Source organism: Callithrix jacchus, chromosome 14, assembly GCF_049354715.1.
Source record: "Callithrix jacchus isolate 240 chromosome 14, calJac240_pri, whole genome shotgun sequence".
Classification (NCBI taxonomy): Eukaryota; Metazoa; Chordata; class Mammalia; order Primates; family Cebidae; genus Callithrix; species Callithrix jacchus.
Genome location: NC_133515.1, coordinates 34,883,137 through 34,899,485, shown reverse-complemented (window position 1 = coordinate 34,899,485; position 16,349 = coordinate 34,883,137).

Here is a 16,349-nt window from a genome sequence, read left to right as displayed (position 1 = left end):
ACAGAAAATACATTTACACTGCAATAAATACGTAGTCCCTAATACAAGAACCTGTGGCTCTTTTGTGAGGACTTTGGCACTGAAGTAGTAATTCAAGCTTTAAGAGAGCTATGAAATACTAAATAACTTCAATTTTGTGCCTGTATTTTATGAGATCATCAAACACTTCAAGTAAATTACAACTTTAAAATCAATTTCTCTCTTCAGCCGATCATCTATTATCCTATATGATTGAAGCTTGCATCTCTTAACTGATGTATTATCCAAAGCAAAGTCAAACCCAAAGTCCTTATTTAATGACAGTACTTCAGCATTCTGAAGAAATAGAAAAGAAAAATGCTAATCTATACACAGCACTTTGTGCTCTAGTGCTGGGCTTTTTATATTTATGTGGAGAAAGTAATTGGAAATGAAAGAAAATAGTGAGCTTGAAGTATAGGAAATGGCCTAGGTACAGAAATTGGGGACTTTCTCTGCCCTGTACTAGCTACCTTATATGGACAAGTCAATTAACCTCCATGAACTGCTTTCTGCTCAGTTACAAAATGAGAGTAAGATATAATATCTATGGAAGTATTTAAATACCGATAGATACAGACAAGTAATTATTATGTTACTATATTTTTCCATTCTATATATGGAATGGACTAGCCTCAAGAAACAGGATAGGAAAGACAGACAAACTTACTAATATATGATATACATATGAAGGTATTTGATAAAGTATAAGATAGAATGCTATGAATATGAATGTTAGCTGTAAAATATTTACAAGTGTCAAGAAAATTGGAGGATTACAGTGAAGTAAGAATGTTCTGTGATTAGGATTTGATGGCTGTGAGCTACTCAAAGGGGCATATAAAGTCTAGAATGGGTGTGGAATAACACAACAGAGTGTTAACAGGTGCAAAGCACTATAATTCATGGTTTCCTGAGTGGTAGACAGTGCCCTGCAGACAAAGGTGGATATTGAAAATTTTAGCATAAATAATATTAGCTCTGATAAAGTGGACTTTGTGTTAAAAGGGTATTAAGCGGTCTCTTAGAAATCTGTGGCATTTTTCTTTACAGGCCCTAGGGATTAAAGAAAAAAACAGTATCCCATCAATTAGAGTGATAGAGACCAGGAAATATATTTGAAGAATCAACATTTTTGTTGCCCTGTGGAGAGGAGAGAGATGGGGTTTGAAACTATTGTTTGAAAATAAGCTCTTGACTAAGATGTGAAAATTAGAAATATCAATTTGTTTATTTTTAGATTCAACATTTTTGCCAAATAATGGAAGATAAAGCAAAAAAGAACCTAATATTATTATTTAATAATATGAATACATTGTAAGTACTATTTTAAATATTTTGCCAGGATTTTACCATCCTGTTACCTCTTTCCCCTTGTTTTCCTTGTTCTTTGCACAATATAAAAACCAAGGGCAATAGTATTAAGACCATTAATATGATAGTTCTATTTATATTAAAATTCCAATATTCTTCCATAAATATGTAAAGTTTGAAATAATTTATGATATGTGTTGACTTCTTTTTCCTCTAGCTGATAGTATGATTTTCTTTGTTAATATTCATTTTCCTCTAGCTTATAGTATGACTTTCTTTGTTAATATTATTGGTTGGGAATGTATCCGTCAGTTGTTAACCAACCAAACCTTTAAATTACCAAATGCATGGTTATTGATAAGCAACCTTGAACTACAAATGAACAAGCACATAGTCTCCTACGGACCTGGATGACCTGTGTGTGCATGTGGAGTAACTCATTGTAGAAGCCAGCAACTAAGATTGCTCTTCCTATGTGACCCAGTTGCATTGGAACTGGTTAGAAGGATTAATAATTAAACTAGGAATCTCCTCAGATCTCTTATTTTCCTTCTTAAACCTATCACCTTTAGGGCTTAATTTCTTCAATGTCTTAAACTGACATTCAATGTAAATATCTCCAAAATATCTGTTTATAGCCCTGATCTCTCTCTCCTGGTCCATCTTAGACATTAACTTCTCATCCTTAAACTGTATGTTTCATTGGCTCATTAGGCTTATTATATACTAAAAAAAAGTGCCACATTTTCCATGGAACAAACTCATCTCTAACCTTACTTTCTTGTATTTGTTTATAACCTCAACTCACCTTCTAGTTGTTGAGATTGGTCTTGGTCAACTTAGCCTCCTCATTTTCTACACTCTACCCAGAGCTAAAAAATTCAGCTGCTTCTTCACCAATCTTCCTAGAATACTTCTATTATTATAGCTACTATTCATGTAAAAGATATCGTTCTCTTTGCAATAACAACTTCAGTAGTTTCAAACTGTCCTTCCTGCCTCTCTTCTTTTTCCTACTAAAGTCCATGGCTAATTTTTTTAAAGAACATGCCCAATTATGCCACTGTCATGCTCAATTAACATTTGTAATTCATTTTTGTATGCCAAATTAATTATAAATTCATTAACATAGCACTTAAAATCCTCCATAGATCCTCAATCTACTTTTGCCAGTATTGTTACTCTGTCACACATTTCCAAATGAACCTTATGATCAAATCAAATTTAACTGTGACTGATTCTCAGAAAAGCTCATACTTTGTTGCTTCCAGGCTTTTGCTCAATTTGTTTCACTGTTCTTATATCTTTTCCTCCAGTAGATATAATAATTACAATTACTATCATAGCAATATTAATAATAGCTAACTTTGATTGAACTATATGCCAGGGACAGTGTTACATGCTTTATAAATATTTTCTCATTTAAACATAAGAGCATCACTTTGTTAACATGCTATTATCGCTATCATATATATTGTATTTCAAGGCTTACAAAGGTTATATTGTTTGCTCAATTTCATTACAACACGGATGAAATAATTATTCAACCTAAGAATGCAGAGTTCAGAAAAACTGTATTTTACTCTCTCAATACAAATTTAAAGAGAAGGTAGAATTCAACTTGTCTTTCATTTCAATTGTCTCCTATTCAGTGTTGACTTCATGGTGTATTTTTTTTTCAGGCAGTCAATTGTTCCTCTTTCGAATCATCAAACCCCACACTGCAACAAAGCATTTTTATTGTTCTTCTTATACAAATAAAATAAAATGTGTTCATTTGCATAAAGGCCAAGATAAATACTAGCAGCTTGAGCAGATGGAGTGTTTCCAATTCACCTTCATTTCCTCTGAAGCACATAACCAGAAGTGTGTATGTGTGTGTGTGTGTGTGTGTGTATTATATATAACACATATATAATATATATTACATATATATGCAACATATATGTAATATATGTTATATATATGGAGAGAGAGAGAGAGAGAATGGGTACTCAATAAGTAATTGTTGAATTAAAATTCAAATGATTCTCTAGGGGCAGAACTGTACTAAATACAAAATATTTTCTCAATATTTTTATAACCAAGATCTACTGCTAATTTATAGTTTAACTTTTTTGTGTGATTTATCAAGATAGACCCACAGATAGTTAAAGGGTATGATTTCATATATCTTTGAGTATTGTGAAGAGACTCATGCAGAATAAGAATTTGTAGCAATTTTATTTTCCTTTGAAAACCTGATATTTATGGAGAAAAATAATGAACTCTTCATAATGGAACCATAGGAAAACACTCAACAACACCGGAAAAAATAATTATAAATCTAAAGGGAGATTCAAAACAGCAGGAAGCTAGATTGAACTGTAGTTATTTAATGCTGAGTACTCTTACTCAGATGTACTAGCCTAAAAATTGCTAGGGAATAGCATTTAAAACTTTTTATGCTGTAATGTTCAATATGCTATACTTTCTAATAACCACTACTAAAGAATTTGGCTGCAAGACCAAAGTATGATATAGTGCAGAGGTACAGATGAACTGGAAATATAATGCTAGGGTTGACTTTACTGCTAAGAGCTGATAGTAAGAAACAAAAGCCATTCCTAGCCTTCGATATTCCAGGGAATTTGCCATATAAGTTGTAAGACTCATACCATGAAGCCACTAAGGACTTGGACATTTGAAAGAGAAATTTAACACAATGACTTTCCCAGAACATCATGAAATATCCTACAAGAAATTTTCACACAGGTCATTTTTGCACAGGAGTTCTTTGAAAGGGTAGGTTTTTCTATATGTCTGTAAATACCCGTATAATGGAATGTATTCCAAAGCAGAAATTTCCATTATCCCTCTTTGCTTTTCATCTTCAGCAATAAAACCAAATAATATATTAATGACAATAGAAAACATATACTGGAAAAACAGTGATTGTTTCCAAAGTAACATGGTGATGTTAAAATTTCCCAAACAGAAAATTACATTTGGAAAACTGAGCTACAGGGACAGAGACCACACATTTAAATATTGGTATTTGCTTTAGTTCAGATACAACTGTCTCCACCAAAACGCACATTGAAATTTGATTCCCAGTGTGAAGGTGTTGAGAGGTGGAGCCTAATCAGTGGTGTTGGGTTGTATGGGTGAATCCCTCATGAATGGTTTGGTGCTTTTCTTGTGGTAGTGTATCCTCAATCTGGTGAGAGTAGATTAGTTATTGCTGGAATGGGTTAGTTCCCTCCAAAGTGGGTTGTGATAAAACCAGAAATCCTCTCAGGTTTTCTCTTGTCTCACCTATTTATTTCTTTGACCTGATCTACCATATTTTAATCTAGCAGTCCTCGGCAGAAGCCAACCAGACACCAGTGCCTTGCTTCTCACACTTCCCAGCCTGAAGAACTGTGAGCTAAATTAATCTCTTTTCTTATAAATTATCTAGTCACCAGTTTTTATTACAGAAACATGAAACTAAGACAATATATCCAAGCTTTTACTGACAACTGACCTCTTTACAAGGCTATATTAGCCTATCAAAAAATAAGAAATATCTTTCTACATTTTATGCCTTCTTATAGAACCATCAGTAAATTTTAATCTTTTCTTCACATAAGACATTTATTGCATGTTAATATACTTCTGGATATTTTGTACTCTTTAGTGAAATTTTTATTTCTTTAATTTTATAAATGTTTATGGGAGAACTATGAGAAACTGATTTTTGTGTGTGTTTTTACATTTCAATCAGATCTGGTAATAACTTTCTACTTTCTTATGGTTTTTCTAAGTATTTTAAGAAGTTTTCTAGAGACCGTTATTAGAAAATAAAAATACTTTTATTTTCTTGTATTTTTTTATTTTTAATTAATTTTTCATATCAAAAATAGAATTATAAAATAGTGTGGGAGAAAACAATAATAATTGCTTTTCTAATTTATTGGGGTTAATTCTGGAGTCTGTTCAAAATGTTATTTAAAATTCCTAAATGTGAAATTATATTTTTGTACTATTTAAAAATTAAAAATCATTCTTATTTGGTAAAAATACATAAAATAATTTTTTTAGTTTTCTATAATGAAACACAGTTAAAATAGTACAGATATTTTCTAAAACTTGAAACTGCATTTTCTTAGAATTTTAAAACAGATTTGTTGAAGTATAAATAGACATCAAATAAATAGCAGTGTTTATCTAATAATCTGTGGTTCGACATTTGGCTTGTTTTCAGATTTTGTCTATTATACACATTAATGTTTAATAAATTTTGGAGGCATATATATATTTAAATTATATATATATATATATATATGTGTGTATATACAGAAAGAAATGATTATATTGTAAGACAATAATCATAATAGGCAATTAATATATCCATCACCCTCCAAAATTTCATTGTGTGTCTGTATAATCCATATACCCTACCACCAGTACTCAGAAGACAATTGTTGTCCTTTCTGTCACTATAGGTTTGTTTGCTTTTTCTGGACTTTCATAGAAATAAATCACTTTTCAGTGTGTACTCTTTCTGTCTTCTTCCTCTTAGCATAATTATACTTAGATTCATCATCCCATCTGTGTCACTAATTCATTCCTTTATATTTCTGAGCAGTGTTCAATTATATGTATATACCATGATTTGTTTATCCCATAGCTTGTGCTTGAATATTTTAGATGTTTTCAGGTTGTATTATTATTATCATTATTATTATTATTTTGAGACAGAGTCTCACTCTACCACCAGGCTGGATTGAAGTGGCACAATCACAGCTCACTGAAGCCTCACCATCCAGGCTAGGGTGATTATCCCATGTCAACCTCCACACTTGATGGGACTACAGGCACACACCATCACACTTAGTTATTATAGTTTTTGTATTTTTTGTAGAAAGGGATTTTGCCATGTTGCTCAAGCTGTCTCAGACTCCTAGGCTGAAGTGATCCACTCATTTCCACCCTCTTAAAGTGCTGGAATTACAGGCGTGGGCCACTGTTCCCAGCCAAGCTTCAGGTATGAAAAATAAAACTGCTATGTACATTTACTTACAAATATTTGTAAAAACATATGCTTCTATTTTTCTTGCATGTGGAATATCTGGATCATATGGTAGGTATATATTTAATTCTGTAAGAAGCTGCTAAACTATTTTTCAAACTGGTTCACCATGTGGAATACAGACATACTAGTTGTTGTAAGGCCTGCACTTGCACATTCTAACATTTGTGTCAGTTTTGGGTGGTTTTCAACTAATGTATTTCTCTTCATTATAGATCATATTTTCCTGTCTCATCCCATACCTTGTTTTCTTAGATACCAGACATTGTAAACTTTATCTAATTGAGTGCTAAATATTTTTGCAATTTGTAAATAATCTTAAGCCTGGTTTTGGGAAGCAGTTTGATTCTTTTAAATCTAAGGCAATATTTAAATTTTAGTTTTATGTTCATTTATCTTTGAGGACTTCTTCCTAGAAGATTGTTTCATTCCTGGAGGATTTTCTTATTTCATAGATTTGAGTCTACATGTAATTGTCTTATAAATTGTTCATAACTTACAAAGGATATGACAATGTTTTCTTTATTAGTCTAACAATTTGTGTATGTAGGTTGCAAATTTGCCTAAACTACTTTGTTCACATAAAAGTTTCTCTTTGGGTTTCTGTAGGTTCCAAAAGTTAGAAAAAGGGGACAAATGAGTGTTTGAGCCTAAATTCTTCCATAGAGATGTATAGTATTAATCCTGGATTAAACTAATCTTACAGTTTTCTAGACATCAGACAACTAGAATGTTCCAGTATAGTTGCTGGACTCAAAACCAAGCTAAGTTTCAATTTCAAAGTGCAGTCTATAGTGTTCACTACTACAATCTTATACACATGACATTTAGTAGTAGACTGTGTCTATATTATATTTCTAGCAACTCCATACATTTGATTTACCACAGTTTTATCAATTTGAAAAAAATAATTTTAGCATTTAAGTAGCTAATTTTTTAAATGTCCTATAATGATGACTTAAAAGAAGTTGAAGCATTTTTGATAGCTACATCTGAATTATAATCATTGATTAAATCATAACTAACCACCCCTTGAACTAAATATATCTCAATTAGAATACCTAAACACCTTAGTTTATAGTTTAAAACCAACACGCAAACACACACAAAGAGACACATACACACACATATTCTCTCTGTCTCTGTGTGTGTTTATGTATTATAGATATACACATAAATATATATTTCAAAAACATATTGTAGCATGTTATATCACAGACCCACATTTTATAGGCATTTTCCCACTTTTCTTCAATATGCTTACTATATGTTTAATAGTTATTTTTAAAATAACTTTCTTTTAATTGCATTTTAGGTTTTGGGGTACATGTGCAGAATATGCAAGATTGTTGTATAGGTACACAGGTGGCAGCGTAATTTGCTACCTTCCTCCCCTTCACCCACATCTGGCATTTCTCCCCATGCTATGCCTCCCCAGCTCCCCCCTCACTGTCCCTCCCCTATTTCCCCCAATAGACCCCAGTGTATAGTGCTCCCTTCCCTATGTCGATGTGTTCTCACTGTTCATCACCCACCTATGAGTGAGAATATGTGGTATTTCATTTTCTGTTCTTGTGTCAGTTTGCTGAGAATGATGTTCTCCAGATTCATTCATGTCCCTACAAAGGACATGAACTCATCGTTTTTGATGGCTGCATAATATTCCATGGTGCATATGTGCCACATTTTCCCAGTCCAGTCTATCATCGATGGGCATTTGGGTTGGTTCCAGGTCTTTGCTATTGTAAACAGTGCTGCAATGAACATTCGTGTGCATGTGTCCTTATAGTAGAACGATTTATAGTCCTTTGGATATATACCCAGTAATGGGATTGCTGGGTCAAATGGAATTGCTATTTCTAGGTCCTTGAGGAATCACCACACTGTCTTCCACAATGGTTGAACTAATTTACACTCCCACCAACAGTGTAAAAGTGTTCCTATTTCTCCACATCCTCTCCAGCATCTGTTGTCTCCAGATTTTTTAATGATCGCCATTCTAACTGGTGTGAGATGGTAACTCAATGTGGTTTTGATCTGCATCTCTCTAATGACCAGTGATGATGAGCATTTTTTCCTATGTTTGTTGGCCTCATGTATGTCTTCTTTATAAAGTGTCTGTTCATATCCTTTGCCCATTTTTGAATGGGTTTGTTTGCTTTTTTCTTGTAAATCTGTTTGTGTTCTTTGTAAATTCTGGATATCAGTCCTTTGTCAGATGGGTAAACTGCAAAAATTTTTTCCCATTCTGTTGGTTGCCGATTCACTCTAGTGACTGTTTCTTTTGCCGTGCAGAAGCTGTGGAGTTTGATTAGGTCCCATTTGTCTATTTTGGCTTTTGTTGCCAATGCTTTTGGTGTTTTGTTCATGAAGTCCTTGCCTACTCCTATGTCCTGGATGGTTTTGCCTAGATTTTCTTCTAGGGTTTTTATGGTGCCAGGTCTTATGTTTAAGTCTTTAACCCATCTGGAATTAATTTTAGTGTAAGATGTCAGGAAGGGGTCCAGTTTCTGCTTTCTGCACATGGCTAGCAAGTTTTCCCAACACCATTTATTAAACAGGGAATCCTTTCCCCATTGTTTGTTTTTGTCAGGTTTATCAAAGATTGTATGGTTGTAGATATGTTGTGTTGCCTCCGATGCCTCTGTTCTGTTCCATTGGTCTATATCTCTGTTTTGGTACCAGTACCATGCTGTTTTGATTACTATAGCCTTGTAGTATACTTTGAAGCCCGGTAGTGTGATGCCTCATGCTGTGTTCTTTTTGCTTAGAATTGACTTGGCTATGTGAGCTCTCTTTTGGTTCCATATGAAGTTCATGGTGGTTTTTTCCAGTTCTGTGAAGAAAGTCAATGGTAGCTTGATGAGGATAGCATTGAGTCTGTAAATAATTTTGGGCAGTATGGCCATTTTCATGTTATTGATTCTTCCTAACCATGAACATGAAATGTTTCTCCATCTCTTAGTGTCCTCTCTTATTTCCTTGAGCAGTGGTATGTAGTTTTCCTTGAAGAGGTCCCTTACATTCCTTGTAAGTTGTATTCCTAGGTATTTTATTCTCTTTGTAGCAATTGTGAATGGCAGTTCGTTCCAGAGTTGGCTCTCTTTAAGTCTGTTATTGGTGTATAGGAATGCTTGTAATTTTTGCACATTGATTTTATATCCTGAGACTGCTGAAGTTGCTTATCAGTTTCAGGAGTTTTTGGGCTGAGATGATGGGGTCTTCTAGATATACTATCATGTCGTCTGCAAATAGAGACAATTTGGCTTCCTCCTTTCCTATTTGAATACCCTTTATTTCTTTTTCTTGCCTGATTGCTCTGGCTAGAACTTCCAGTACTATATTGAATAGGGTTGGTGAAAGAGGGCATCCTTGTCTAGTGCCAGATTTCAAAGGGAATGATTCCAGCTTTTGTCCATTCAGTATGAAATTGTCTGTTGGTTTGTTGTAAATAACTTTTATTATTTTGAGACACATTTCATCAATACCGAGTTTATTGAGGGTTTTTAGCATAAAGGGCTGTTGAATTTTGTCAAATGCCTTCTGTGAGTCAATTGAGATAATTATGTGGTTTTTGTTTTTGGTTCTGTTTATTGGGTGAATTACATTTATAGACTTGCATATGTTGAACCAGCCTTGCATCCCCAGGATAAATCCTACTTGATCGTGAGGAATAAGCTTTTTGATGTGCTTTTGCAATTGGCTTGCCAGTATTTTTTTTGAAGATTTTTGCATCTATGTTCATCATGGATATTGGACTGAAATTTTTTTTTCTTGTCGAGTCTCTGCTGGGTTTTGGTATCAGGATGATGTTGCTCTCATAAAATGATTTGGGAAGGATTCCCTCTTTCTGGATTATTTGGAGAATAGTTTTAGAAGGAATGGTACCAGCTCCTCCTTGTGTGTCTGGTAGAATTTGGCTGTGAACCCAACTGGACCTGGACTTTTTTTGTCTAGTAGGCTCTTAATTGCTGCCTCAACTTCAGACCTTTTTATTGGTCTATTCATAGTTTCTGCTTCCTCCTGGTTTAGGCTTGGGAGGACACAAGTGTCCAGGAATTTATCCATTTCTTCCAGGTTTACTAGTTTATGTGCATAGAGTTGTTTGTAATATTCTCTGATGATGGTTTGAATATCTGTGGAATATGTAATAATTTCCCCTTTATCGTTTTTTATTGTATCTATTACATAATTCTCTCTTTTATTTTTTATCATTCTGGCTTGTGGTCTATTTTGTTGATCTTTTCAAAAAACCAGCTCTTGGATTTATTGATTTTTTGAAGGGCTTTTTTATGTCTCTATTTCCTTCAGTTCTGCTCTGATCTTAGTTATTTCTTGTCTTCTGCTAGGTTTTGAGTTTTTTGATCTTGCTCCTCTAGCTCTTTCAATTTTGACGATAGGGTGTCAATTTTGGATCTCTTCACTCTTCTCATGTGGGCACTTATTGCTTTATGTTTTCCTCTAGAGATGGCTTTAAATGTGTCCCAGAGATTCTGGTATGTTGTGTCTTCTTTCTCATTGGTTTCAAAGAACTTCCTTATTTCTTCCTTCATTTCATTGTTTATCCAGTCAACTTTCAAAAGCCAGTTGTTCAGTTTCCATGAAGCTCTGTGGTTCTGAGTTAGTTTTTGAATTCTGAGTTCTAACTTGACTGCACTATTGTCTGAGAGACTGTTTGTTAAGATTTCTGTTCTTTTGCATTTGCTGAGGAGTGATTTACTTCCAATTATGTGGTCAATTTTAGAGTAGGTATGATGTGGTGCTGAGAAGAATGTATATTCTGTGGATTTGGAGTGGAGAGTTTTGTAAATGTCTATCAGGTTTGCTTGTTCCAGGTCTGAGTTCAAGTCCTGGATATCCTTGTTAATTTTCTGTCTGGTTGATCTGTCTAATATTGACAGTGGAGTGTTAAAGTCTCCCACTATTATTGTGTGGGAGTCTAAGTCTCTTTGTAAGTAATTAAGAACTTGCCTAAAATATTTGGGTGCTCCTGTTTTGGGTACATATATATTTAGGATCATTAGCTCTTCTTGTTGTAGTGATACTTTTACCATTATGTAATGACCTTCTTTGTCTCTTTTGATCTTTGTTGCTTTAAAGTCTATTTTATCAGAGATGAGAATTGCAATTCCTGCTTTTTTTGCTCTCCATTTGCTTGGTAAATCTTCCTCCATCTTTTTATTTTGAGCCTTTGTGTATCTTTGCATGTGAGATGGGTTTCCTGGGTACAGCACACCGATGGGTTTTGGCTTTTTATCCAATTAGCCAGTCTGTGTCTTTTGATTGGTGCATTTAGCCCATTTACATTTAGGGTTAATATTGTTATGTGTGAATTTGATACTGCCATTTTGATGCCAGCTCGGTGTTTTGCCCATTAGTTGATGCAGATTCTTCATTTTGTTGATGCTCTTCACCAGTTGGTATGTTTTTGGAATGGCTGGTACTGGTTGTTCCTTTCTATGTGTAGTGCCTCTTTCAGAAGCTCTTGTAAAGCAGGCCTGGTGGTGACAAAATCTCTGAGTACTTGCTTGTTTACAAATGATTTTTTTTCCTTCACTTATGAAGCTCAGTCAGTTTGGCTGGATAGGAAATTGTGGGTTGAAAGTTCTTTTCTTTAAGGATGTTTAATATTGGCCCCCACTCTCTTCTGGCTTTTAGGGTTTCTGCTGAGAGATCTGCTGTGAGTCTGATGGGCTTTCCTTTGTGGGTGACCCGACCTTTGTCTCTGGCTGCTCTTAGCATTTTCTTCTTCATTTCAACTCTGCTGAATCTGATGATTATGTGCCTTGTGGTTGCTCTTCTTGTGTAATATCTTTGTGGTGTTCTGTGTATTTCCTGGACTTGAATATTGGCCTGCCTTGCTTGGTTGGGGAAGTTTTTCTGGATAATATCCTGAAGAGTATTTTCCAGCTTGGATTCATTCTCTTTGTCGCATTCAGGTACACCTATCAAATGTAGATTAGGTCTCTTCACATAGTCTCACATTTCTTGGAGACTTTGTTCATTCCTTTTTTGCTTTTTTCTTTAATCTTGGCTTCTCATTTTATTTCATTGAGTTAATCTTTGACTTCTGATATACTTTGTTCTGCTTGGTCAATTCGGGTTTTGATAGTTGTGTGTGCTTTGCAAAGTTCTCGTGTTGTGTTTTTTAGCTCCTTCAATTCACTGATATTCCTCTCCAAGTTGTCCATTCTTTTTATCATTTCCTCAAATCTTTTTTCAAGGTTCTTAGTTTTTTTGCATTGATTTAGAACATGTTCTTTTAGCTCATGGAAGTTTCTCATTACCCACCTTCTGAAGTCTGATTATGTCATTTCATCACACTCATTCTCTGTCCTGCTTTGTTCCCTTGCTGGTGAGGAGTTTTGGTCCTTTGTAGGAGTTGAGGTGTTCTGGTTTCGGGTGTTTTCCTCCTTTTTGCACTGGTTCTTCCCATCTTTATGGATTTATTTACCTGTCATCTGAGTAGTTGCTGATTTTCCAATTGGGTCTCTGAGTGGACGTCCAGATTGTTGATGATGAAGTATTTCTGTTTCTTAGTTTTCCTTCTAACAGCCTGGCCCCTCTGCTGTAGGACTGCTGAGGTCCACTTCAGGCCCCACTTACCTGGGGAACTCCTGTAGCAGCTGCGGAACCATGAGGGTTGCTACCAGATTCTTCTTCTGCTATCTTTGTCCCTGAATGATGCCCGCCAAATGTCACTTAGATCAGTCCTTTGTGAGGTGGCTCTTTGGATATATGTGGGTCAGGGAGCTTCTTGAGGAGACAGTCTGTACTTTTTAGGAGCTCAAGTGCTGAGCTGTGAGTGCCATTGTTCATTCAGAGCTGCTAGGCAGGAACGTTTAAGTCTGCTGCAGCAGAACTCATAAAGCCCCCCCTTTTTTTTCCTCAGTTGCTCTTTCACTGGCAGGTAGGGCTTTATTTATGAGTATCCATTGCACTTTTCTGCCCAGAAAGGAGGCAGTCTAGTCACTGACTGCCTGTAGTGGCTATGCTGAGCTGCCGTGGGCTCCTCCCTGCTGCTGTGTGTAATTCCCTATAGTCCTGTTTATATGGGTGTGGTTAGAACTGTGGTGGCCATGGTGGCCTGCCTCTGTAGTGGCGGACTCTCTCTGTTATGGTGGGTTGCCTCGGCAATGGCAGGCTGCATCAGCAATGGCAGAGTACCTCCGTAGGGGTCACATGCCTCGGTAATGGAGGACGCCTCTCCCCCACCGAGCTGCACTCTCCTGGGTTCAGCTGTGCTTGCCGTTAAACTCTCAATCCCAAGCGTTTCCAATTGCTGTTTTGTTTGTTTTTGTGGGGGTGGGACCCACCGAGCCTGATCACCTGGCTCCCTGCGTCAGAGTCCTTTTTTTTTTTTTAAGTTGAACAGTTGACTCTCTCCCAGGTGTTCCAGTTGCCTGCAGCAAGGGCACCAGAATCTGTGTGATTTCCCTTGCAGCTTCACTGTGCTGGCTCAAACAAAGTTGCTGCCCAGGAATCTCCTGGCCTGGCTTTCTGTTTAAGTCCTGTTTAATCAGATTAATGTGTTAATCTGCATTTCAAAATCTCCAATTGCCAATTTAACAGGGCAACCAAACCAGTGTATTTTGTATGGAGGGCCACTGTGCTGCGGCCCCAGCCCAAACAGCCACACTGGCCCAAACTGCCACACTGGTGGCCCATGGGGCTCCTACACCTGGGAATCTCCTGGTCTCTGGGCAATAAAGATCCATCTGGAAATGCTGTGTCCACTCACCCTCTGTGAATTCACTGGTAGCTGCAATCCTGAGTTGGTCCTACAGCGCCATCTTCAGAAGTTGCTAAAATAACTTTTTTAATTACTTTTACTAATCTTTTCAAAGAACTAATTTGGGGTTAATTTTAAAATCTTTTCTGTTTTCATTGTTTTTAGGTTCTGAAAATTTTATTTTCAGTCTTTCTGAATTCATTTCTCCTAGTAGTTTTCTTAACCTTCTTACATTAAAAGCTTAGTTTTATTATTTATTTTCTTTCATCCCTGAAAATAAATATATTTCAGGCTTTGTATTTTCTTCCAAGCACTTTTTGGTCATCTTACAAAAATTGAAATATGTACTATCTAATGCCACTCCATTTTCTCAAACAAGATTTGTTTAGAAACTACAAAACTGATAATGTTTTCAACTCTGTTGTTTTTATTAAAAATTGATTACTTTTCTCATTCTCAAATCTTTCCTTTAAGCTTAAAAATTATAGACTTCATGCTATTTTTCTGAATGTTTTTCTTATTAGCTGACATCAGTGACACCCAGACATTTTTTAGTCTCCTAAAGATTTCCTGTGTGGCTTCTCCTTGGTACTAGCAACTGTCCACTTGCAATCTGTTAGAAGGTCCATTTAAAGCTTAAGCTGAAAGTCTGGCTAATGTAAATTTATGTTACTACTTGAGTAGTGAATCAGCTTAATTGGGAAGCGTGTCAGAGCTGTTGGCAGTCCAAGAGAAACTGATCTCTGTATTTTTTGTGTGTGTGTTTTATGAAGATGCTCTTTTTTCTTTCATAGCTTTTCTCTTAGGCTACCCATTCTACCAGCTCATTGCTCTATTTATCTCTCTTTGTTTCCTATAGCTTGCTCTAACATGGGACATCTCCAAACCCTCAGTCTTCCTACTTGTGTTTTCCACTGTGCTGTGTGAAATTGTAATTGATTACACTGTCAGGGATAGTGTATGTGGCCTGCTGCTTCAGTAACCTATGGTTGAAGCTCATCACCTACCCTGACTTACAAATCTGGAGGTGTTTGAGGGTTTCTGCAATGTGTTCTTCCCCTGTTATCCAAGGATGATGCTGTTTCTCAGTAAAGAAATCTATGTGGATGCCCATAACACAGTCTTTAATCTGATCTGTGTTTACCACCATTGCTTTTTCCTTGAATTTTCTCAAAACTGGATGACTACTTCCTCTAATTTTTCAGTATCAAATGACATATTTTCTTATGATTGTATCCTGTAAATGAAAGTCTTTTATTTTGGGATGTGAAGCACATATGGTAATATGTACATCTTATACATCTCCTGAAATAGAAAATATGTTCTGGGTGTAAAGTAGTAGTTGTCCATGTGATGATTACTAAAATAATGCCAGCATATGTAGAAACTAAAAAATGTAAAAGTGAAAAACACAAACAAAAACTTTCCTGATTTTTTTATTCCTATTATTTCCCCAAAACTATTACTGAAAAATGTGCCTACACTTGGATATTAGATATAAAACATTCTGGATTAATATGTTCATATGAAGAGAGAGTCTATAGTCAGAAATGTGTTTCACTTATCAATCATACAGAATCATGATTTTTCCATGTCACACATACAAATATTTTAACTATTTTAAAAGGCTGCAGGTATTTTATCTCAGTGATATTTCTGTATCAACAGTGAAGGGTCTATGTAAGAATATTTTATTATATCAACTATTACAAAAGTTAAACTTATTTATGGCTATTTAGTTCTCATCTATTTGTTTGGTTCTGCTATTACAAACAATGTAAAAAATTAATAACTTTAGATCTTTTATTTCTGTGTTTCCATCTGAGGATGGTTGAAAGATAAGTCGATAGAAATTAGATATTTAAGTCAATAAATAATTTTGTAATTTTGTTAGTTCTGTCAAATTGATCTCAGAGTATCACATAAGCAAAGATTTCTTGTATTACTTTTCTATTGTTGCCATAAAAATTATGACAAACTAATCTTACAGTTAGCACAAGACATCTAGAGTGTTCCAGTGTAATTGCTGGATCTCAAAACTAAGCCTTGGTTTTATTTTCAAAGTACAGAATATTGGATTTACTGGAATAATATATGCAGTTTATTTAAAAGTAGAATGTGTCTAAATACATGCTTAAAATATCATTTCTATACAGACATTATTTGGTTATTTTAAAATTATTAATCTAGTGCTTTTATTATGTATTTTTACATAAATATCCTTAACAC